We start from the raw sequence: 26,850 nt of genomic DNA on the forward strand, positions 1-26,850 counted from the left end.
AGCACTGGCAATGAAATCATTGACCTAATAATCATTTATTTATTCATTTTTATAAAATATATTCCATGAATCAGTTGAAAAAAAATCACTCAATTCGAGTCTCAATCTCTAAAAGATATTGCTAAAGTAGTGCTTCAAAACACTTAATCCTGATGCTAGTTGTTCAGCACATGGTGCCTGCCACAAAGCAAGATTCCACAGTTATTGAAATGATGTTCTCAAAAGTACACAGCATACTTCTGTGGAAATTGTCACTTGCACTTATAGGCACCTCGGACCATAGTACTTAGCTTTCTTAGTTTCATTGTCTTGACAAATTGATCACCATCTTTTCTCAAAAGCACTGTGCTTCCCCTTCACCACACAGCTTCCTAAGAACTAAACACAATCTGAAATTTATATCAGTTCAAAGAGCAGGAATGCAATCTGGTCAGTTTCAAAATTCCTACATCCTATCAAATTAAACTTATCAAAAATCTTGCCAGCTTCAACATTTTATTAGAGCAAGGGTTTCCTGCATATTCAGTGGGATTTACCCACTGTTTTAATTGTGTAATTATTTGAGTTTCTGACCACTGTTTATATTTTGTGACACTCCTATAAATGACATGCTGCACCTCAGCTGACTCCTATGATATCAAATGTATGTAAGTCTTGACTAAAATACTTACATAACTTTTTCACATAACTGACCATTATCCTGAAGTGCCCAGCACATTTAACTACTAGAGCTCTTAGTGTTTTATGGTTGTAGCCTGTCTTTGTCCCAGCTGTTTCCAACATCTACCTTGTTGTGTTCTGAGCTAAACATTTATCAAGCTGCAAAACATCCTAGGCTTCAACTTGTCAGACAATGCAGTGTATAATTATAGTCAATAAGGTCCATACCAAAGGGGTTAAAGGGAGATGTTGTAAACTTGGACAACCTTGCTACTGTTTCTGTGAATTAGATTTATTCTCTGGACTACTTTAGCCTTCCTCTAGAGAGTTCATTGTGTAAGTCAGAATGACAGATTTATCCATCCTGGTGTAGATGCTGGCTGTTTTCTCACTAGGCAGGTGGAAGGAGAAAGCAACGGAAGACAGCTGCCAGCTGAGAGGTTGCAGTTGAACTCATGGAATGAACATAAATTATGAATCTTCTGAAGAGGAACAGCTTCTGCTCTTATTTCTGTCTTGTCCTACATTTTTCAGTCAGGCCTTTCTTTATTTTAGGATCGTCATCATCACTGTCTGCTGGCTTGTAGAGTAATGGCTGCAGAAAATCACACCTAGTGTTGCACAACATCACAGTATACAGAGGCCAGTTGTAGACAGAAGCAGTTTTATGGAATATTACAATTCCCGCTTGACATATAGAAACTGTCAACTTAGCTATTAAAAACAGATAGCGTCTCACAGGAAATTTGCAGGAGCAGCCTAGATCAAGGGTAGTATCAAATGTAGATATTGTGGTAGAGAGCATATACTATAGCTCTGATTTTGATTTGAAAGTTTTACAATTTTTCATTAGTAGCATATGAGCACATTTTATTGTCAATAATGCAAGTGAATAACATACTTGCATACACAATGATCTTATATTTAAAAGTGTTTAGTAATAGACAGAATAAGAAAATAGTGCCTACTTTATAGTAGGGCATTCAAGTTAGCTGCGATAATCCCAGCAAGTTTTAGTTGCCTTACTTAGTTTTGCTGAAATTAGGTTTTTAGTAGCCAAGTAGAGAGCTTTCAGTTATTTCATTCGCCATATTTGGATTTCAATGCCAAAAGATCTGCATTCTGAATTCAACTATTTATCATTTCAGAAAAACTTTAGTATGACTTTTTGTTAAAACCTTTGGAGGGTGAGGCTACTTGATGATGATCTTTCTGGATCTATTTTATGGGGATCTGGAAGGGGCAGATTGAAGTTTGTTGGGTTGGGTGTTTATTATACTACTGAAATTGTTATATTATAATTGTTTTTTACTTCATATAACTTTTGATGGTTTTATAATTTGTAACTTGCTTAGAGCTGTAAGATTCATCCAGATATAAAATGAAACTAACTAAATATATGTGTGTACAACAATGGCAATATCTGCCTTTGAATGGAGAGTGCTTGCGCGGCCTAATTAGAACATATGCCTAACCATTCTCTACCAGCCATGTATCATAGTTTGAGGGAGGAGGAATAGCCTAGTGGTTAGAGCAGTGGACTATGAACCAGGAACAAGGTTCAAGTCCCGCTGCTGCTCCTTGTGACCTTGGGCAAGTCACTTTACCCTACATTGCCTCAGGTACAAAAAACTTAGATTGTAAGCCCTCTGGGGATAGAGAAATACCTACAGTACCTGAATGTAAACCGGTGTGATATCTCAATTGTGATGAATGTTGGTATATAAAAATAATAAATAAATAAATATATATACCCTGGTTGTTTCAACAGTTTCATGATCCTAGATCTGTATTCCTCTGTTTTATGTAATTGCACTATTTGAGGCACTGTTATTGTTATTATGTAAACCGTTTTGATTTGTAACCTGTTACAAGAAATTCGGTATATAAAACTGTTAAATAAATAAATAAATTAATTAATATGCCAAAGAATCTAATAACTTGGAACTTGGAGGTCAATATTAAAAGCATTTGTCCAGTTAACTTTTGGACTTAGCAGTACAAAACATAGTATTTAAAGATTTTCTCCTATTCACCTGCTAAATTTTAGCATGTGTTAGTCAATACCCAGTAGGGCAGGGGCATTCCAGGGGGATAACTAACAATTTTCTGACTGGCATTGATATTCAGCCCTAACGAGATAAAATTATTAGGGATGTACATTTGTTTGAAATGAATGGGCACAACATAATAAATGATCCCATATTTGTTTCATTCATAGACCTCTAAAAAGAATTGAGGGGTCCCACAAATGAAACAAATATTCTTTGTCCCATTCATTTATCTTTCCCATTTGTTTCCATGACCCTTTCAAGTCTATGGCTGTGTATTGCTGAAAAAAGAACAACTGAAAACTATAGCAACCAGCTCTTGCCTGTGTGACCTCACGACCTTGTCAAAGCCTTGTCAGAGCCAAGGCAGGTCAAGCTGGCAAGGACACTAACTAGAAAACAAATCACAGTACAGCATCATTTTATCTCAACTACAGCTGCTATCTGGATGAAGTAACACTGATGTCCTCCCACTGTGAAGTCCAAGCATGTACAACAAGCAGTCTGTTTTTCCTCTGTAGCTCTTTATAGAGAAGACCATACTAGGAGAAGCTCTCAGAGTTTTAAATAAGCTTAACTTTTGGATTTGGCACTGGCAAAGCACTACTTCTAATCTTCTCTATGCCACAGTGGTCTCACTCACTATGCCAGGAAGATAGGCAGTGCACTGCTGCTGATTTTTATTTTTCTCTTCACTGGAGGAGGGTCAGGGTAGGAGGCAGTGTGATGATTGCAGTTCCAGCAGTACTAGTGATTTTTTTTGTTTGTTTTTAGACAGTACGGTACCAGAACACCCACAGAGACTGAAAGGAAGAGGCTGCCGGTATGTTTTGTCTGTTAGTATTTAACTTTTTTGTGTGTGGAATCAGTCACCTCTACTGCACATAGCCCAGCACACATATACTGTATACTTGTCTGTATGGATGGATGTGACATAGTTCTCCATACAGTGAGTGGTACTGTGAATAGGAGTATAGTTACAGTATCAAAAAATAATTTATAATATCCAAACCCCCAAATGGCAGTGCACTTGACCAAATTCTATCATGTCAGGAAAAGAGAGAGATAGGGATCTTAGCAGGGTTGACAGCTTTGGTAGAAGCAGTAATAAAGGCATTCCAGCACCTAAATTGAAGAGGGACTTTTTTTAAGGTCTAGAATGACAGTAGAGGAAGGCAGCTCAATGAAGAAGAAATTAAAATTTGGAAAGCATGTGCCACCATTGCCTGTTCCTCTCGCTCTTGTTTTGGAGCAGAGGGATAATATAGAAGAGTCATCTAAGACTGGCATTAGCAGGGAAGGGATAGAAAAAGTGCAATACCCAAAACAAGCAGTACATTCCTCTTTGGTTCCTGTTTCTGAAGCAGTGAAGGCATTATTTACACTAACTGATTCAGAGGAAGAATCTTGTCTAGAATTCTCTGATTCAGAAGATATTCAAGAGTGAGAAGCTGAAGATCATTTGGGAAGTTTAGTTAGTAGCATCTTAGCCTCCAGTGAGGTGATAGAGGAGAGAGATGATACTAACGATGATGAGATCAACCTCCAGGAAGAGCAGGCAGTACAGGTAGAGAGCATTAGCAATGCCTCTGACATTTTTCCACATGTTCCACCTTCTACTTTAACTCCAGTGCCAGAATCAGCCTCCAATGATGTAGAGAAGGGATCACAGAAGAAATCCCTGATATGGAGGCACTTTGAAGTGAGGAAGAACCTGCATTTTGCTCAATGTATTCATTACAGGAAGCAAGTGGGGCATCTTACAAATGCTGACATGGAACATCACCTGCAGAAGCAGCACCCACTAACATTTGCATCAGGGGAGGGTGGCAGTACCAGCTTGAGAAAAGGGGTTGAAAAGAAAAAGTCTTTCTCCCAAGTTGATCCCTTAGCCCCTTTCAGCAGTCAGGTGTCAGGAGAGCAGTCCTCAGCCATGCATCTTAAGTGGTAATCCACCAAAGAGGAAATGGGGGTGGTGTTCCATAGCACTGTCTTGGGGCAAGAGGCAGGCAGCATCTAAAATAGTAATAAGGAGCAACATGGAAATGATTGCCTTTGATGACCAAACCCTGCAGGTAGTGGAGAATGTAGGCTTTAAGCATTTGCTGAATGTTTTAGCCCCCAATTACAAAGTGCCCTCCTGGACTATATTTAGTAGAAAGATAATCTCCACCCTGTACAACCAGTGTTGTAGTTATCTGCAGGTACAACTGACATTTCACCAGTGATATCTGGATCAGCAAGGATGCTATGCACTCATACCACTCATAATGGCACATTGGTGGGACTTTGCTGAGGCAGGGGCTGGCAGTAGCTCTAGCAGAGATGGAACATCTGTGTGCAGGTGAGCTTTGCTGAATACCCAGTTGATGCATAGCATCATTACCTCATGCAATATTCTATCAACCACAGGAAAGATGCTGGGGGTGTTGACAGTTAGACTGGAGAGGAAGGAGTCTTCAGGCAGTTTTCTTTGACACTGTAATTCAAATATAGTAAAGGCAATACGAGATGGGGTTTCAGGGTATTTAGTGCTTTGCACTCTTGCTGTACCTGCTAATTTATTTATTTATTTATTTATTTATTGGTTTTTATATACCGCCGCTCATCAGAGAATGAGGGATGTCCATGACTTGGGGCTCAATAATGTGAATCCATTCCTGAAGGACCTGATAGAGAGGTACAGAAAATTAGGACATTTCCATAAAAGCATGAAGGCAGGCATCTCTCTCTCTCTCTCTCTCATACCTAATAATTTTATCTCCAAAGGGAGGAGAGGAGTACCTGCGGGGTCTGTGCACCCACTGCGGAGTGACAGAAAGCATGTGCTGTTGGTTACCCTTAAAGAAATTGAAATGTCCTGGTTACCATGCAAGAGTTGAGGTCTTGTTTAATAATAGCTATAAGAAAATTTTCCTTCCTACCATTCTGGATCTTTGCATGCGCAGCAGTAACGCTTTTGCTTTTTCTCTTTTCAGAGACATCGGCATGCGCATGGGCCAAAATCAGCAAAATGAAAAAAAGAATGACCCTGAAAGAAGAGGGGCACATGGACAGCATATAGTAATGAGCCCAAATCAGCAATATTATGAAAAGAATGACCTTGAAAGAAGAGGGGCACATGGACAGCATACAGTAAAGAACCAAAATCAGCAACATTATAAAAAGAATGACCCTGAAAGAAGAGGGGGGCAAGGAGAGCATACAATAAAGAGCCCAAATCAGCAAAATTATAAAAAGAATGACCCTGAAAGAAGAGGGGGCAAGGAGAGCAAACAGTAAAGAGCCCAAATCAGCAAAATTATAAAAAGAATGACTCTGAAGGAAGAGGGGCACATGGACAGCATACTGTAAAGAGCCAAAATCAGCTAAATTAAAAAAATGTTCCAATGAACAGCATCTAGACACCGGAGTAGGAGAGAGGACGTCCTCACTCGGACTCCCCGCTAGTTATCCGTAAAACTAGCGGGGCCTACGACATGGACATCCGAGCCATGGACGTTGGTCGGAAAGAGGCGGGAACGTCCATGTTGTAGGCCCTGCTACTAATCCTTTCTGGGCACTCAAGGCAGCGGCCCTCTGCCACAGGCCATGGACATCGTAAGGTAGCGGGGCGTCCGACCATGGATGTCCATGCCATGGACGTTGGTTGTAAAGAGGCAGGAATGTCCACGTCATAGGCCCCGCTACTAATCCTTTCTGGGCGCTCAAGGCAGCGGCCCTCTGCCACAGGCCATGGACATTGGAAAGTAGCGGGGCCTGCGACCATGGACGTTTCCTCCTGTTTCCGACTTCCGTCCATGGTCAGAGGCCCAGCTACCTTCAGACGTCCATGGCCGCTGCTTGAGCGCCTAGAAAGGTTGGTTGGACATTCGAAAGTAGCGGGGTATGTAGCTAGCATGGCATCTGAGCATCCATGACTCTCGGCGTCCATGTCGGGCCTGTTGGAAAGAAGCGTCTCCTACCTGATGAAAGCATTGCTGACCTTCTTATAGATATCCAAAGAAACAGTGGTAACTGGTCTGTCCTGGCACGAACTAAATACAAAGGGACTTTGTTACTTGGAGATGCAACTTATATACACTTCCAAGGTAGGATTATGATGTGGCAATGATGTCACGAAGAGGGAACTCTGCCTTGAGCGCCCAGAGAGGTTGATTGGACGTACGACATGGAAGGTAGTGGGGCCTGCTTGCGACCATGGATGTTCCTGTCTCATTACGACCAACGTCCATGGCATGGACGTTAACTTTCAAGATCAATGAAGAGTTTGGAATTCGTTACATTTTCAGAGGCCAAGCTAGCTACATACCCCACAACTTTCAAATGTCCAATCAACCTTTCCAGGCGCTCAAAGCAGCGGCCATGGATGTCTGAAGGTAGCAGGGCCTCCGACCATGGATGGTGGTTGGAAAGAGGCGGGAACGTCCATGGTCGTAGGCAGGCCCTGCTACCTTCCATGCCATGGACGGCGGTTGGAAAGAGGAGGGAACATCCATAGTTGCAGGCCCTGCTACCTTCCAACGTCCATGGCATATGGCGGAGGGACGCTGCCTTGAGCATCCGGAAAGGTTGGTTGGACGTATGACATGGAAGGTAGCGGGGCCTGCCAGCGACCATGGACGTTCCTTCCTGTTTCCGACCAACGTCCATGGTGTGGACGTTAATTTTCAGGATCAATGAAAAGTTTGGAATTTGTTACATTTTCAGAGGCCATGCTAGTTACATACCCCACTACTTTCGAATGTCCAATCAACCTTTCCAGGCGCTCAAGGCAGTGGCCATGGGCATCTGAAGGTAACGGGGCGTCCGACCATGGACGGCGGTCAGAAAGAGGCGGGAATATCCATGGTCGCAGGCAGGCCCTGCTACCTTCCATGCCATGGACAGCAGTCGGAAAGAGGAGGGAATGTCCATGGCTTGCAGTGGAGGGATGCCTCCTTGAGTACCCGGAAAGGTTGGTTAGATGTACGACATGGAAGGTAACAGGGCCTGCCTGTGACCATGGACGTTCCCGCCTCTTTCCGACCAACTTCCATGGCTTGGATGTTAATTTTCAAGATCGATGAAAAGTTTGGAATTCATTACATTTTCAGAGGCCACGCTAGCTACATATCCCGCTACTTTCGAATGTCCAATCAACCTTTTGAGGCACTCAAGGCAGCGGCCATGGATGTCTGAAGGTAGCGGGGCTTTCCGACCAATGTCCATGGCGTGGACGTTAATTTTAAGATTGATGAAAAGTTTGGAATTCGTTACATTTTCGAAATGACAACTCCTGTTCCATGGAAATGATATGTATGGAAGAACAGCACACCTTGGATACTGTATAGATGTTCTATAATGTCCTATAAAGTAAAATCGATAGCAAACTCCAACCGCACTTTAGGCGCACCTTTGGTGCCACTTGGATTTGCGTCTAATTTGAATACTGAATCGTGCGGATTGAGAAACAAAATGTGCGCGCATCAAAGGAGCGGGTGCTGGACACAGCCGCACTTTATTTTACGCATCAGTACTGTATCGGCCTGTATGTCAGGAAGTCTGATAGATTGTTTCTGCTCCATAGTGGAGATATTCAAAGGGAACTGACAATGCAGGCAACTTTATCCTGTTAGAAAAAGGATGTCATTATGGCTGCCTGTGTGATTGCTAGGATTCTTTTCTCTAAATGACTTAGAGAGCATTCCACTAGGGCTCAGGCGCTATTGTGGGCAGAACCTTGATTATTGTCTCTGGCTTAGTTTTCCCAGGCAGTGATGTGGTCTTTCTTGCATATTTTCCCAAGCCTTTCACTTGGACGTTCATGCTCCACAGGGCTCAGCTTTCACGCATACAGTCTTAACTGGACCATGAGTAGCCTCCCACCTTGTTCAGGAGTAACTTTGGTACATCTCACTTGTGGAGATTGGTCTGCCTGAGTGTAGAAGAATGAAAAATTACTACTTACCTAATAATTTCTTTTCATCTAAGGAAGGCAGGCCAATCTATGACATGCCTTTGGCTGCCAGTTTTTTGCCTTGGTTCGCTCTTTAGGTGTGTGGATGTTACAGGGTGTTGTTTCTGCTATTCATTGGAGGACTGTTAAGTGAACATTAATTCTTTGATCTATACTGTGCTCTCTATGGGTTGGAAGCATGAGTGAGTGATTGATAATAATTATGTGAATTATAAACAGTTTGTCTACAGCTTGGCTTTTCCAGAGAATATTGGCAGGCTGATGTCTGGGCAGAGCTATGTTTCATGTCTATGTTTCTATATCTGCTATGGCAGCTTTTATTCTGTCTCCACTTGCTGGTAGAGGTACATATCTCAATTGTGGGGATTGGCATGCCTTCCTTAGAGGAAAGGAAATTATCAGGTAAGTAGTAATTTCTTCTTTTCCTAACACCCCCTTCTCTTTTCTAGTTCTCTACCTTACTGTTTTGTTATACATCTCTAGGATCCCAGACTATTTCTTCCACCCTTCTTCTTTCTTAACTATATTGGAGTATGTTGTCCTCAAAAACCCTTAGTCAGAAAGAGGAAATTCAGGCAGAAGAGAGATGTTGCAGAGAACAGATCTTTTACATGCTCTAAATATAGTAACTTTTTAGTAGGTAGAGAGAACTAATGCATCACCAGAAAATCAATAAAAGGAAGAGACTGTGTTTAGCTACAGAATATGGGAAAACATTTCTTAATAAAGCAAACCTTACAAATTACCAGGAACACCACACTGATGAGAGATCTTTTACATATTGTGATTGTGACAAAAGTTTCAATTGGAAAGTATATTTCACAAGAAACTCAAAATTCCACCTAGTATCAAGATCAATTTCAAGTACGGACTGTATTAAAAGCTCTGACACAAAAGTGATACTGATGAAAGATCATTCCCTTGAACTAAATCTGGCAAGCGGAAGTGCTTCAACAGGAAGATAGACATCTCTCATGCCACTATGCCTTGCTGCTATAACATTTGAGCTGTAGGGAGATATCCTATGTTTAACCACTGAAAACATCCAATATGAATCATAATAGCCAAAGAGGGATGCAGACAAATATGCTGACAGGCCCAAAAACACTGTCACAGCTAAAGAAAAGAAACGTTGCCCAGATGACAACTTTAAACCAGAACTGAATGATACTTGTCAAGATCTACCTGTTTGTAAGCTCCTGTGTAAATAAAACCAAGGTAGAGGGACAATGTAGCAACTTAAGCTCATAAGCAGAAATCACAGACCAGCCAAGGGAAGTCCAGAGGGACCCCCACCCTTGGATGAATGGGGAACATTCTGAAACCGAGAAAATACTGGCATACAGCCTCATTCCAGATGTGGCAGGACCCCCCAAAGAAAAAAGGGGAGGGGGAAAAGACCTGCAATGCGTCAAAGACCCTCCATACACTAAATGATTATGCATGAGCTTATGCATATTTATCAGTTCGAAAGTGTAAGACGGGGTAAATAAGAGAAAGGCAGTAAACCTGACATAGCCCCAGCACCCTCCTGCTATCGAGGAGGGCGAAGACTAGTCGTGTCCAGGAGACCGGAGAGAGGAGGCACCCTGTCTGTGGTCAGATGGTAGTGCAGGGTTTGAGGCAGTGAGGAGCTGAGAGCAGCCCATAAGCTCTGCCAGTACCAGACCCAGAAGCTAGCCTCCTTCCCAGACAGTTCTTCAGCTCTCCAGCCAGAGCCTGCTTCAGAGGTAAACAGAGGGAAATCGCCCGAAGTTAGGACCGGGGTAAGTATGTTAGCCAGAAGTATTAATATATAGGCAGGCTAAGGTTTATGGCAAGTTTGAAACCATCCATGGTACAGACCCTTTAGAGGAAACTGGTGCTTAGGAGCCAGGATGTTAGAGACATGTATTGTTGTTATCTTCTAAATGCTAATCCTGCCAAATCTGATAAATAAAAGTCTAATTCTATGGAGAACACAGGATCTCTTCCTGAATTTAGGATTGTGAGGTGAAGTGGGAGGGGAACTGGAAGTGTCCCATAGCAGAGAGATCCCTGCACCCCTAAAACATACTTACAGTCCCACACCTTAGGGTTCTTTCTACCACTCTGCAATGCTGCTATACCTCAGATGTTACACCTTGCAAAGTTTTTGCCACTGGGGGGGGCTGCTTTGCACCTGTTTTGGTACCTTGATGTTTTAATGCCACTCTTTGATCTGCCTTGCCCCTTTATCAGTGCCTTAGGGTTTTTCCTTTCACCTTTTCTGCTTTGTTCCCCCTTCATAGTGCCTTAGGATGTTGATGACACTCTTGGTACCACTTTGCTTCTCATTTTGCCTTCGAGGGTTCATGCCACTGTTTTTGGTGCTGTCTTTTGATTTCTTAAGTATTCTTCCCCCTCTTGCTGCTGCTTTGCTCCTCTGAAGGGTCCTTGGAGAACTCCTTTCAAGACTGGTATTTCTTTCCCCTCTTTATGGTGCCTTAAGCTATTTATGAAACTTTTGGTGCCATTTTGACATAGTCTAGCTGTGTTGGCACAACTTCACCCTTCTGATTGTCTACCCACCAGTTTTATTAGTGATTATGAGGAAACCAAAAATTTTGGAGCCTAAAATAGACTGTTGTGCTACCCCCATAATGGTAAAAGAATGAATGCATAAAATGAATACATTATTTTTTTTCACTTTAAACTAATGAACTAAATGAAAGTTCCTTACAAAACAAATGAATGAACTAAAGTAAACATTTTTGCTCTGAATACCTCTAAAATTTATCCAGCTAAATCTTATCAGGACAATTACTGTTCTAAAGTTAGATAATTTAAATAAAATAGCTTGCAGAACATGTGCCAATCCTCCCCCTCCCTGGATCCCCTACCTTAGAAAAGCTCCTCTTCATCATCTTCTTTCTTCTGCTCTTCTTTGCCAACTGATGCCATTTGATGGAGTCGTTGCAGTTTGGGTCCTGACATAAGGTGAGGTCCAGATATCCAAACCTGGCTGGCTGAGCGCCAGCATCAGGACTGGGTCTGAGCAAAGGCTCAGTGTCAGAATTCAACCTACAGGCCAGGGCACAGCATTGGGCCCCTAGGCTGAGGCCTGGGATTTCCATGGGTTCTAGTCCAAGTCACAGAGACCTATCATGGCCTCTAAGCCCAGGCCAAAGCCTCATCCTTATGTAGGCTTAGGCAGTAGTAGGTCACCACAACCTCAGCCTAGGTCTCATATGAGGCCAAGCTTGGGCTGAGGCCTAGGCCTCATCTGTGGATCCCCAGGGACTGGGTAAGTGGGGGCCAGGGATGATCCTGGCTCCAGCATTTTTCCAGGTGGAAGGAATGGATAGGTGTACAGGAGCCCCTAGGAGGCACCATTTGTTTTATTTTTGCTGGGGGGTTTTAGGGGGGGGATGCAATGTTTATTTTATTTTTATTTAATCCAAAATACATGGGAAAAAGCCCCCCCAAAAGAAAACAAAAACCAAAATGAAATTTGTCCCCCTTCCCACTGTGCACACAAAAAAGGGAAATGAAACAAAAGTAAAACAAATTTTAGTTTTTTCCATTTGGTTTCCAAATAACATGAAAGCTGTTTTGTTGCATTTTTCATCTTATTTCTAAAAGAATGCACATCCCTGCTTTTCTTTCCTCTTTTCTAGTTGCTACGGCCAGCTTTGCTATAGTATGTAGGGGTGTGCATTTGGGCCCTACGTATTGGCAATCCGCAACGGATGTGGCCATATTCATTGTATTCGTGAGGAAGCGAAACGTATCCGGATTCCCCACAAATACACGAATCTTCGCCGAATTATTCGGCCACCTAAAGAAACTAACCCCTCCCCCCCAAGACTTACCAACTCCCTGGTGGTCCAGCGGTGGGTCCGGGAGCCATCCCCTGCACTCACACCCTTGGAGCCGGTTTCAAAATGGCGCCGATAGCCTTTGACCTACTATGTCACAGGGGCTACCGGTGCCATTGGTCAGCCCCTGTCACATGGCCATCAGCGCCATATTGTGCTCCTTTCATGTGACAGGGGCTGACCAATGGCACCGGTAGTCCCTGTGACATAGTGAGGGCAAAGGCGATCGGAGCCATTTTGAGTACTGGCATCCGATGGCCGGAGTGCAGGAGGTCGCTCCTGGACCCCTGCTGGACTTTTGGCAAGTCTTGTGGGAGTCAGGAGGGTCCCCCAAGACTTGCCAAAAGTCCCTGGTGGTCCAGTGGGGGTCCAGGAGCGACCTCCTGCACTCAGATTGTCGGTTGCCAGTATTTTCAATTATTTCCAACCGTTTTTACACATGTTTTAAAATGGCCTCACCAAGTGTACATGTGCTCCAAATTTTAAGTAGGTATGTTGCTTATATGCATGCAAATCCTGCTTCTAAGCATAAATCAGGGGATTTTAAAAGGGTGCATGCAGATGCAATGCCCAGGTTTACAAATGTATTTATTTATTTATTTATTATTTTTTTTATATACCGACATTCAATCTGAGATATCACATCGGTTTACATTCAGGTACTATAGGAATTTCCCTATCCCCAGAGGGCTTACAATCTAAGTTTTGTACCAGATTGTAATTCATCCCCAGTTCACCCAGTTAAGAGAGAGGTCCTCCAAATCCCCTTGGTTTGATAGCCTTTGCTCCCTCCACTTAGCCTCGACCCTTAAACGCAGCAGATCTGCCTAGTTTTCTTTAAATTTTAACATGCACGTTATCCATAGAAGAAATAAAATTACGCGGCAGAGGGCTTTGGCATGTGCGGGGTCGCGTCAGTAGTTAGACTCATATCTTTGGTTCATGCACTGAAACGTCCATGCCCTGCCCAGACCATGCTTACTCCCCAATCCTTTTTGAAAAGTTTTGAGATGTATGTGCTTTGAAAAGTACACATGTATCTCGGCAGCTTTTAAAATCCGCTCACGCCCCAATTAATGCATGTGTCGGGCTTTTACAATTCACCTCTAAGTGCATTTGAAACCCATTTTTAAGCATCTTTTATATTGACTCTATTCATCCAATTTTCACATGTATTGTTAATTTTAAATAAATCTGTGATAAGGAAATCTGGGGAGCTTTACATTCAAGAGTTTTCATCATAGGTGCAGAACGAAGGGAACCTTTCTGAAAACAGGATGATTCCATGATGTTTATTGCATGAAGATAAAAGCCCACATTTTTTCACAATAAAAAAATAAAATTGGTGATGTCCGAATCAATTTTTTCTAACAGTATGCTAATTAAGAAAAATATTTTTTTTCATTCCCTAAGTAAATGTAATATTGTACATGCAATTTGCCAAATAACTCAAGTTGCCATTTTGTCAAAATACTATCAGATTTCCTCTGGTGCTTTATGGAGCTGTCATCCAGAGTTATGATAGGGCTAAGATTTATTGACTTACTAAAAGCACTGCCACTGACTTGTCATAATAAACTAGGTTTAAATTATTAAAACATAAAATATCAAGAAGCAACTTGAACAGAAAAGCCCCACAAATGCTTTCTAATTTATTTAAGCTTACTACTTGTTAAAGCCAAGATGTAGAGAAGACACCACTGTTCGTATTTTAAATTTTGTCACGATTTTTTTTTTTTTGTTCACAAACAAATAGCAAAGCATTCCTAAGCCTATAAATACTTGGAAGCATGAAAGGTCAACAGTGTTTTTGCAAGGGACTTGGTATCACTGGAATCTCTTTTTCAAATGCAGAGCACAGGTCATGGTGGTCCAGGAACTCTATTTGTGAATTGCTGCATAGCTACATGCATCTTCCTGGAAGGCCCTATCATTTGGTTTTTTTATTACATTTTTTTTTTAAACAGGGACAAGACCTTGACTCTTAGCAATGAATTTAGAGCTATCATGACATGATCTGGTTTTTATGATTCTGAAACCAGTCCCAAAATTGACTTGCATGCATGCTGCATATTTAACTGCTTTGGATTCTCAAGGTTGACCTTGCACTTTATGATGGAAAATGCTCTCTCTTCATTCCTTCCCAGTCTTGTTTTGTTCCTCATTTTGAGCTACAATACAGATTGTAAAACAATAATAATGATTCCAGAATTAATACATACCGCAAACTATCAGTTTATCTTTCCTTTCAAATATATTTTTGAGCAAGCTATTATCACTGATATTTTCTTTTAGCAATTACATGTGGCTACCAGTGTTTCTAGTTTATTTTTTCTTGTTTCTGATACTCTTTTGGGGATTTTACATGCCTTTTCAAACCCATGCTGTTTCAAGGCAAGTTACAATTCAGGTACAGCAGGTGGGTACCAGTCTAAGAGAGAACTTAAAATTAAAGTAGGTAACCAAAATGATAAAGGGGATGAAACAACCAAAATGATAAAGGGAATGGAACAACTCCCCTATGAGGAAAGGCTGAAGAGGGTTAGGGTTGTTCAGCTTGGAGAAGAGACGGTAGAGGGGGGATATGATAGAGGTCTTTAAAATCATGAGAGGTCTTGAACAAGTAGATGTGAATCGGTTATTTACACTTTCAGATAATAGAAGCACTAGGGGGCACACCATGAAGTTACCAAGTAGCACATTTAAGACTAATCAGAGAAAATTCTTTTTCACTCATTGCACAGTTAAGCTCTGGAATTTGTTGCCAGAAGATGTGGTTAGTGCAGTTAGTGTAGCTGGCTTCAAAAAAGGTTTGGATAAGTTATTGGAGAAGTCCATTAACTCTTATTAATCAAGTTGACTTAGGAATGGCCTCTGCTATTACCAGCATCAGTAGCATGGGATCTTCTTGGTGTCTGGGTGCTTGCCAGGTTCTTGTGGCCTGGTTTGGCCTCTGTTGGAAACAGGATGCTGGGCTTGATGGACCCTTGGTCTGACCCAGCATGGCAATTTCTTATGTTCTTATGTTCTTATCTTGCCCAAGTCACAAAAAGCATCAGTGGGAGAAGTGAGATTTGAACCATATATTCCCTAGGTCTCAGTCCACTACTCTAACCAATAGTTTCTCCTCCACTCCTTTGGTTAGTGTTTCTTTTTTATTACAAAATTGTGTATACTGTAGTTCACAGTTCTAATAGCCACATTGCTCATTCTTAGTGATGTACAATTGTTTAGAAATGGAATGAAAACTGTGAGAATTTCTTTTTTTCATTTTGTTTTGTTGACAACAAAAGAAAATAGTGCAGACAATGAAAATTGTATTTCAGTTTTGTTTATTTTCTTTCATTGCCATTACAGTTTTTGAGGAAAGCATTAAGCAATGCATGTTTTTTTCATTTAGACTTTGAGTGTTGCCACACAGTGAGCTGAGGATTTCAATGTGTTGCCGACAAGGACTCTACAATGCATTCCTGGCAGGTAATTCAAACAATGCTGGGTCCTATATTAGATCTACTGTATATTTTGGATTATTTTCTCTATGTGCATCACTTTGCACTTTTCCAAATTAGATTTCATCTGCCATTTTGATGCCCAGTCCATTTCACGTTGTCCTCCTGCAAACATTCACATTGTGCTCGTGTTTTAAAAAATTTGAATCATTTTCCATCCTCTACAAATGTAATCATCTCACCTATTGCTCCCTTTTCCAGATCATTTGTGAATGTTAAACAGCACTGGACCCAGTACAGACCTAAAGGGCACTCTATTATTTACTGAGGAACACTGAGCATTTAGTCCTACTCTCTGTTTTCTATTTTTTAACCAATTATCTATAAGCAATAGGATATTGTCTCCTTTCCCAGGATTTTTTAATTTCCTGAAGAGTCTATCATGAGGGACTTTGTCAAATGCTTATGAAAATCCTTTGAAATGATCTGGGACAATGATACTCTTTCCTATTTTCCTTCCTATGTCTTCTAGTGCCTTAATACTGCCCCAGTGTTTTCTGTGAAATTCAGAAAATGCCAAGTCAATGCAGGATAGCAATAACATGATGAAAAGCTGCAGGGAAAAGTTTAGATATTCTGAGGCTTAAATTTTTTCCTCTTCTCTGTGGCTAAATTTTGCTGAGTAAATCGTTGCCTGTACAAAATGTACCTGCACATAAAAAGGCACAGGGGGTGTACTCGGAGTGTGGTCTTGGTTTGTCAGGGCCGTGGTGCCCAGACAAAGTTATTACCCAGGCAACTCTGGCTGGGTAAACAGTGATCTTAAGTTATCTAGAAAACTTTAGACCAGATATTCACCTGACCCAGTTTCAGGCTAAATATCCCTATAAAGTTACCCAGACAAAATAGTTCAAGTAATTTTAACCGAACACAGCTGGCTGAATATTGACGTCTATAAAATTGTATATATGCATACATACAACAGAGCAACCCAAAAAATGCTTGAAGCTAACTTGGAGCAGCATATTTATTGGTTAACCCCTCTCCTGCTGTTCAACATGCTTATATAGAGCAATAGGTATCAGCAAGGTTTTATAATGTGCTCCCCAGTACCTGCAGGCTTTCACTCACAACAATATGGAAAACAGCACCCCACTTTTTTTTAACCTGGCTGTCGCTTGAAATGTGGTTGCTCCTAAACTCTATTGTACCATCATTTCTTCTCTTTGGTTTGTACCCACACAGTTCAAAGAGCTCATCAGTGATCTGAGCCGCTATTTATAAAGAGGAGATGTGCTGGCACCAAGAAAGAGGAACATCTGAGTCCACCTGCATTTTTAAGGGATCAAACTCTTTACAGCTAGCATTTGCCTTCCTGCACGGCTGAGGGGGGATATGATAGAGGTGTTTAAAATCATGAGAGGTCTAGAACGGGTAAATATGAATCAGCTATTTACTCTTTCGGATAATAGAATGACTAGGGGGCACTCCATGAAGTTAGCATATAGCACATTTAAAACTAATCAGAGAAAGTTCTTTTTCACTCAAAGCACAATTAAACTCTGGAATTTATTGCCACTGGATGTGGTTAGTGCAATTAGTGTAGCTGGGTTTAAAAAAGGTTTGGATAAGTTCTTGAAGAAGAAGTCCATTACCTTCTATTAATCAAGTTGACTTAGAAAATCGCCACTATTACTAGCATCAGTAGCATGGGATATACTTAGTTTTTGGGTACTTGCCAGGTACTTGTAGCCTGAATTGGCCACTGTTGGAAACAGGATGCTGGGCATGATGGACCCTTGGTCTGACTCAAGGATCTATTACCCAAGGGTCCATCCCAACAACTTCTTATGTTCTTATGACTAACACAAGGGTAATTTCATTTTTTGCTGACCATTCCTCTCTCTATGCTCCCAAGCATCTTTATGGCTTTTGCCACCTGTTTGGCCTCCTTAATATTATCAGATATGATTGCCCTCAGATCCCATTTTTATTTTGTAAATAGAAGAATTTCACCTCTTATACTATACCTCTCCCTTAGGTATGTGGTGGTGCCACATACCTAAGGGTATGTGGCACCACCACATATATGTTCGCATATAGGAAATGATAATGCCCCTATGCAAGTGAGGCCTCATCTAGAAAACTGTGTTCAGTTCTGGAGGCTGTAATCTAAAAAAGGATAGAGAAATGCTATTGGCGGTTCAGAGAAAGACATCCACAATGATGTGGGAAGTGCATAAAAAGCCATATGAGATGAAACTGAAAGATCCTAAATATGTATACCTGAGAGGAGAGGAGAGACAGGTGATAGTACACTGACATTTAAATGAAAGTATACAAACTTCACAAAAGGCAATTCTTTTTCAGTGGAAGGGAAGTTGTAGAAGTAGAAGTCAAACTTCAAGGGGGAGAACTTTGAAACAATGTTAGGAAATATTTTGTCACAAAAAGAGTGGTGGATGCTTGGAATGCTCTTACAGAGGAGGTGGTGTAGACAAAAATGGCAGAGGGATTAAAATGCTTGGGATAAGCACATAGGATCCATAGTGGCACGATGATGGACATGAAGTATATTGGGGTAACCTGCATAAAGCAGCAGTCACAACTCAAAATAGCAGTGAACAATTGTATCAGGACTCCAAAAACACCATGAGAATAACCTGTAGAGAGCTGCAGGTACACCCAAAACAAAAGTAAGACAGTTGAAAGGAGATAATCTGCACAGAACAGTAGTTAGTTACAGCCCCAAAACAGCAGTGGTACACTTAAATGAGGATAACATGCATGGAATAGAAGTTATAACCCAAGAACAGCAATGGTATGACTTCATAAGATCTTGAAGAAAACATGGAGAGGACAGCAGTATGATGTCTGTGATGGACTTGGCCATGCTTGGGCAGATATGATAGGAAGATTGAGAAATTGGGTGGAAAACCCAAGTGGGAGTTAATTTTAGATTGCATTCTGGAATTATATATACCCATCTACCAAAAGAGGATGAATATCAATTGGGAAGACTAGATGAGCCATTTTGGTCTTTAATTGCCATCATTTACTATGTTACTATTGTAACGGACCCTCTGGCTCCATTACTAGTAAACCGGGAGTAAGCCCTTAGTTCAGCTAAGGCAGGTTAGAGTGTCTGGGAGGTTACCATTTGTACAGCTCCTCCCCCTGGGAAGTATTTTTTAAGCAGCTCTCTGCTGACAGTCTGTGGATAAACCCTTTAGGTTTGCTTGAAATTAGGAAGCAGCAAGAGCTTTTTCTGCATTGGATTTTCTGGCCCATTCAGAAGTTAGGCACATCCTGCCTGGGAATCCTGCTCAGTGTCGGGAGGCTGTTCCTTCCAGTCTACTTACTGGCAGGTTGGGATTTCTCTCTGGTTTTATTTTCAGGTTTTTATACTTTTTCATGGTACAAGCCTTACGAGACCCTTAAACTGCTATTAGCTCAAAATTTCTTCTCTTATTTATTTACATTCTTTAATGAGATCATTAGATGGCCAACAATGGATAATAAACCCAGTGTTTCAGCAATATATCTGCTTTCTGTAGGGGAATCACTATACTAATCTCTCAGCAGAAACTGCACTTCCGACATAAGTTAGGTTAAGTGCCTTCCTGCCACAGTTCCTTCTGGGAACAAAACACTTAAACCCACAAGCTTATATCATTCATAGAAGAAATGGGCTTAACAGTGCATCAACCTGACTGGCCAAGATCGAGATACAAATCGACACACAGAGTTACAAAACTTTATCATAATGATATAGCCAGTCAAACCAAACCACATTGTTCATTCTGTTTCAGAACCAAACCAGTGTAGTAAATGAATTGAACCCATAAAGAAGCTGACCACAAAAAATATCCAGTCCAATTCATTATTTAATGCATGAGGTCAGAGTTCTTAAAGAATAAATACAAAGTTGTTCCTGCAGTGTGAGTAACTTATCTTGATCAACTCATCCCCGCCCCCCCCCCCCAAAAAAAAAACAACCCACATGCACCCACAGACATATACTCAAAAAGACCATATCAATTATTGAAATAAAAATACATAGTAATGATGGCAGAAAAGGACCAAATGGTCTATCCAGTCGTCCCAGCAAGCTTCTCTAGATAGCAACTGCCACTCCATGCAGGTTACCCCTATGTTTCCCTTAAGAGTGTCAACTGCTTATTTGTATAATTATTTTCAAGCCTTATGATAACCCATGAAAATTTACTGCTAGTAACATTTTTACAGGGTGATAAGCGTTCTTGAAAATTCAGACAGTGCTTCTTGATGTGCTTTGCTTATGGACTGTAAAAGTCATGGCCCATGTTGGTTGTCATCTGAATCCAATTTCTCTACCATCCTCCAATGAAACTGGAGAGCAATGTTACAGTTGTGTCAAAAGCATGCTTTTGGTTAAGGATAGTAATCCCATGCCTTCTACAGGGTGGCCCATGGAAAAGTAGCCTGCCTTCAATACCAGTGCCACACAGGCAGGCTACTTTTCCATGGGCCACCCTGTATTAAGGGTAGTAACTGCTGCTCCATGCAGATTACCCCCATGCTTATCAGTTCCCCAGGCCATAAAAGTCCGTGCCCTTGTTGGTTGTTGTCTGAATCCAGCTCCTCTTTCCCCCCTGTTGCTGAAGCTGAGAGCAATTTTGCAGTTGCATCAAAAGTATCAAGACTTATTGGTTAAGGTAGTAGTAACCGCCACACCAGCAAGTTACACCCATGCACCCTTTTCTTCATTTCCATCCTCTAGCCTTTAGGGATCCAGAGTTTATCCCATGACTCTTTGAATTCTTTGACTGTTTTCATTTTCACCACCTCCTTTGAAGGGCATTCCAGACATCCACCACCCTTTCCATGAAGAAATGTTTCCTGACATTGGTTCTGAGTCATCCTCCCTGGAGTTTCATTTGTTGACCTCTAGCTCTACTGATTTCTTTCCAACAGAAAAGGTTCAAAGTTCGTGCATCATAAATATCTTTCAGATATCTGAAAGTCTGTATCATACCTTCCCTGCATCTCCTTTCTTCCGGGGAATACGTATTTAGATCCTTCAGTTTCTTTTCATAAGTCTTCCAATACTGACCCCACACCATTTTTGTCACCCTTCTCTGAAATGCCTCCATTTCACATCCTTTTTCTTACTATTAATTCCTCTCTCTATACTGCCCAGCATTCTTCTGGCTTTAGCTGTCACCTTGTCACATTGCTTCACCATATTCAGATCGCCAGACATTATAACTCCAAGATCCCTCTTGTTATGTTTGGCAGTCTGTGGGCTGGCCACACTGACTCCTGAAGTGGAGAAGTGCCGCTGACCCTCCATGCAGCAGGACAATGCTCTCAGGTGTGAAGAGCATTGTCCTGCTCTCCCTAGGCATACAAGTATCACTCTGAGCTTTTAAAGAGTCTGCGGCAGGAAAGCCCCTGAAGCCCCTTGAGATGTCACCAGTGCTGCTCTATAAAAGGGTTGCTTCCCAGCAGCAACTCACCTCAGCAACAGGTCCAACTACTTCTTAGTAGAGAGTATTGCTTCCCAGGGTTCCAGTCTTTGTACCAGCCTTGTCCTTGTCTAGCTTGCCTTTGTCTTCATCCTGCTGTTTTCAAGTTGTCTGGTGTCTTCGCTCCAATCTATACCATGCTATCCACTTGTTCTTGGCCTTGCCTGCTTTCCCTGCCTATCCCTCCCTCTTCTTCTTTATTGGAAGGATAACTGGTTTTCACTACAGCTTGAATCCCAGATATGCCTGTCCATTGCCTGCTTCTGACCACTCCTTGGACCCAGATTATGCTTGGCCTCTGCCTAATATGACCACTGTCTAGACCCTGGAAAAGCACAATTGCCATCTGCCTACGACCACAGCTACTATGGACTTTCTCTTCTGCCATCAGCAGAAATACCGCCTAAGTCTTGCCAGCCCTGGCACCTAAAGAATCAACCTGGGGGAGAATTGGGATGGTATACATGGTTCCTGACCTGTCTTTCCTTCACCTGGGTCCACCTGCCAATAGTGAGAACTTGCAGGGCTCTTCCCTGCAGGTAGAGTCAACCTTACCTTGATCCAAGGGTCTACAGACACAACACCTTTCTTGGTCCATGGATATCAGTCTCCCCCCCCCCCCCCCCCCCCCCCCCCCTCTAATTACGTACAGCTCTTTTGGATTACCACATCACAAATGCATGACTCTGTACTTCGCATTGAATCCAGCTGTCAAATCTTTAACCACCCTTCAAGCTTTCTTAAATCACTTTTCATTCTCTCTTCTACTTCAGGCATGTCAGTTCTGTTGCAGATCTTAGTATGATCCGCAAATAGATAAATTTTACCTTCTACCCCTTCCACAATGTCACTTACAAAGATACTGAACAAAGCCAGTACCAAATACGATCCTTGAGGCACTCTACTTAACGCTGTTCTTTCTTCAGAGTAGGTTCTATTACCATTACACACTGATTCCTGTCTGTCAATCAATTTTCAATCCATTCCACCACCTTGGCACCCACTCCTCAGCTTCTCATTTTATTCACAAGCCTCCTATGCGAACCATATCAGAAGCTCTGCTGAAATATAAGAAAATCACTCAAGTGTTCTTCCTCGATCCAATGCTCTAGTTACACAATCAAAAAATCAATTAGATTTGTCTGACAGGACTTTCCCCTGGTGAATTCATGCTGCCTTGGGTCCAGCAACTTATTGGATTGTAGATAGTTCAATATCCTTTCTTTCATCAGAGCCTTCATTAATTTTCTCCCACCGAGGTAAGGCTAACTGGCCTGTAGTTTCCAGCCTTCTCTCTGCTACCACTATTGTGAAACGGGACCATCACCGCCCATCTCCAATTTCGTGGCACCACTCCCATTTCCAGGGATCTATTGAACAGGTCTTTCAGCTGACCTAGCAGAATATCTCTGAATTTCCTTAGTATTCTGGGATGTACCTCATCTGGCCCCTTGGCGTTGTCCACATTTAGTTTTCCTTACTTTTCCCATACATTCTTTTCTATAAAAGGATTTGTGTCTACCTATTTCCATCTATGGTCTTGTCAACCAGCAACAGTTCTTCTCCAGGGTCTTCTATAGTGAATATCGAACTGAAGTATTTGTTTAATATTTCATCCATTTCTTTGTCTGTCTCTACACATTGCTCCTTTTCACCTTTCAATTTCACTATATCACTTTGGGCCTTCCTTCTTTCTCTGATATATCTGAAAAATGTTTTGTCACCTCTCAAAAAAGACAAACAGTGGCCATAATTGGAGCGTCCATCTTTAGTCTTCAGAGACAGCTCCTATGTTCAATCATACAGGTCCTAATGACCTGTAAGATTTTACTCACTTATAGCAATTTGCATAGACACTTGATGATATATAATACACTGCAGAAAAATATGTACTTAAAATATTTAGCACAAAATTGTATTCACTTGAAATCAGAAAAAATGTTCCCCTAAGTGATTGTGCACATACAGAACAATTCCCACAAAGCATAAGTCCATGATGTGTATATGTCCTCATCAGGGTAAAACTATAACTGTACTATCATACCATGCAAAATACATGCCCATTGAAAAGCAAAATTAGAAGGAATTTGGAAAGCAGAACATTCAGCATTAATCCTGAGGTGTCATCATAATATATGCCTGAGGGAACAGATTTCCTGATTTTGGGTGGGTCCCTCCTCTCTGAAGATCCTAGCCCTCCTGACCGATAGGATCTGTTTCTTGCGGGGTGGGAGTCCTGTAAAGTGGAACCTATGCCTATGTAAGGGGTACCTTTTCAGTGGAGTGGGGGATTTTCTGTTCTGCCTTTCTGTGGGGGGAGGGGGGGGAGGTGGGAAGGGAGGAGAATTCCTCCTGAGAAAGTTCCTGCTATGTTTATGTGGGGAATGGTGCTTGGTTATGGGAGTTCGGTAAGGGTCCACTTTCTGTTCACCAGATTTGGGGGGGGGGGGGGGGGGGGGGGGGGGAGGGGGGGAGGAATTTTCTGAGCTAACTGGCCCAAAATGAAAATGACAGCATAATGATTTCAAGTCCTCAGCATCATTAGCTGGTGGCTGCAGTGCAGGCAAATAAGACTCTGATGTCTCTTCTGTCTGTGAAGATCTTTACTCTCCAGACTGGCAAGACTTGTTTTTGTTAGGGCTTTGCTATGCAAGGGGGATACCTTTTGGGTAGCTGGAGTGGTTTCCTCCTGCTATTCTCACCATGGGGAATTCTTCTTATGATGGAATAAATTTTGAAGGGTTCCTGCTATGGGACTATTTTACATTCGCTGGGCCTCGGGGAGAGGGATTCCACTGAGCTGATTTTATGTTTGATATATTGGAAGTGGATAGATAAAGTTTCTTTTTCATATGTATTTTTTTCTTATGTTTATAATAGAGATTTACAAAGAAGCTACTTTTTCTTGATACTGTGAGCTGGCTGTAAGATGGAAAATATTTTGCAAATGCATATTGTATGAAAGGGTATTTAGGATATACACACATTTACCATAAAAATGCACATACAATGAATGAATAAACTGAAATATCAATATTATTATATAAATACTGTATATGATAATGAGAATGACATATATTTGTGATTCTCATTTCAGGTGGCAATTGTAGCACAAAGTACGTTGACCTAACCTTTAATGAAATCATATTTGAAACTTCTTTTGCAATCAGGGAATTTATTAGTTAATAGAAATTTGTTCTCAAAAATATATTTCAATATTTTTTCTAGTGGATATTTTCAAGAAAACATTTGTTTTCATTTTTCTTTCCTTTCAATGCATAGCTCTCTGGAAGAGATGAGAGCATTCACGGGATGAAACAGTTAACAGAAAAAGAAGATTAGCGCAAAAAAAACATATGTTGGAATCACACTACAGAATAGGTGTCAAGTACAGTCATGCTTAAAGTGAAATACCAACTGTCTTTGAAATGCCATGATTCCCCAGTGCCCTGTTACACTACCCTAAATTCCAAGTACAGTATCAGTGCCTATACAGGCAAAGGACAAAGGGTCAAAGACATAGTTTTTCCTTATTTAAGATTCCTCTTTCATCTTATTATAAGACCCTGGGGTAGGATCTCTGTTCAAGTCCAGTCTTCACCAATCAGAAGATAATGACTTCAGTTGCAAGAGGGTTCTTCCCTAACGTCATTACGCTCACAAGCAGTGATGGATTGTGTTATGTTTTTGAAACCTAATTATTGTCTCAGTTAGTATCTTAACTCATTAATCTTCTGGCCTGTAAATAAGTAAAACTGACCAAATAACTGAATTTCTTTAATGGGAGATACAAGCTATCTTTTGCAGCAAATGTATGCTGTTAACTTCTTTATTCCTGGAAAGTATTCCTGATACCCAAATGTTCTTTTCTGAACAAAGTTGTTTGAACACAAACATTATACAAACAAAACCACAAAAAGCATTTTTTTTTTAATAAAGTGAACAATGAAGCCAGAGAGGAAAAAACAAAACATTTGCCAATCTGATAATAGGGTGGTGAATTTTATTTAAAAAGGCATTTAGATCACCATTATGGTTATTCTGACTGCTATATGCTCATTGCAGAGGGTTATGTCAGAAAAAAAAGTTTGTAAATCTAATTTGATACTTAGTTTGAGAAAACAAATCTCACAGAGCTTAATAAATGAAAATGGCATATACTATACACAAGTGCCAGCTCTGGGTACTGCCTGCAGTATCTTGTCTGTAGTTATTAGCAAATTTCTTTGTGTCATTTATTTTAAAATTATGCCAGAATTCTGCAATTTACCAACTGCTAATGAGATAGTTTAAAAAGAAAGCACTGCTTGTAGAGTGTGAAATATTTTAAAAGTATGCATAGCAGTTGATTCACCCCCAGAAGTTTGGATTTTCACTATACAAATGATGACATCAGATATTCTTGAATGCCTATGCTATTAAAGATATATTTGGAGGTTATTTAATATATATTTTATAATTTTGATTAAATTATTGATTTATATTACACCTTTCAGGCACTTCAAAGCAGATTGCATTCAGGTACTGCAGGTATTTCTCTGTCCCCAAAGGGCTCACATTTTAAGTCTGTGCCTGAAGCAATGGAGGGTGAAGTGACCTGCCCAAAGTCATAAGGACTGGCAGAGGCAGAGTTTGAGCCCTGGTTTCCTAGCTCACTGCTCTAACAACTAGGCTACACCTCCACTCCAAATTTGTGCAATCTGACTTCGAGATGGTTATTTTATGACAGCCTATGTAGGGCTAAACTCTGCAGGAACAACATATCCTTGGATTTTATCCAAAATTTTTAAAGTGGACTTTTGTAAGTAAGTCTGCCTTGAAAACTTTAGGGTTGTCCCAGTACATGCATACATATATGAATAGCAAGTTACACCTGCTCCCAATGGTATAACTTCTGTATGACTTTCCAAAATTGAAACAATGCAGATAAATTATTTTCTTGACACAACTCTTCCCCCCCCCCTCCCCCCAAAGAATTCCTCTTGCTAGTGTAGGTAAAAGTATGCATGAAATGGGAGTTTCAGCAAACTTTTACACATGCAACACTTTAATTGATTTTACAAGTGCCTCCTCACATAAACACCGTTTTTTTGAGCATAAATTGCTTTGAAAATCAAACTCACAATATACAGCAATCAGAAAATAAATCGCATATTACATATATCACATAATCAAATTAAGAATATAAAGCAAAATAAAATAACTGCAAAATTCATATGTCAAAACCAGTATGTTTAAATAAAACTTTAAATGTATTTATTATTTTTATTTAACTCTTTTCTATACTGACATTCATGATACAAATCATATCATATCGGTTCACAAGGAACAGGGGGGTTGTAACAATAATATTGAAGAGGAAGAAAAGTTACAATAAAACAA

This window comes from Rhinatrema bivittatum, chromosome 3, assembly GCF_901001135.1.
Source record: "Rhinatrema bivittatum chromosome 3, aRhiBiv1.1, whole genome shotgun sequence".
Classification (NCBI taxonomy): domain Eukaryota; kingdom Metazoa; phylum Chordata; class Amphibia; order Gymnophiona; family Rhinatrematidae; genus Rhinatrema; species Rhinatrema bivittatum.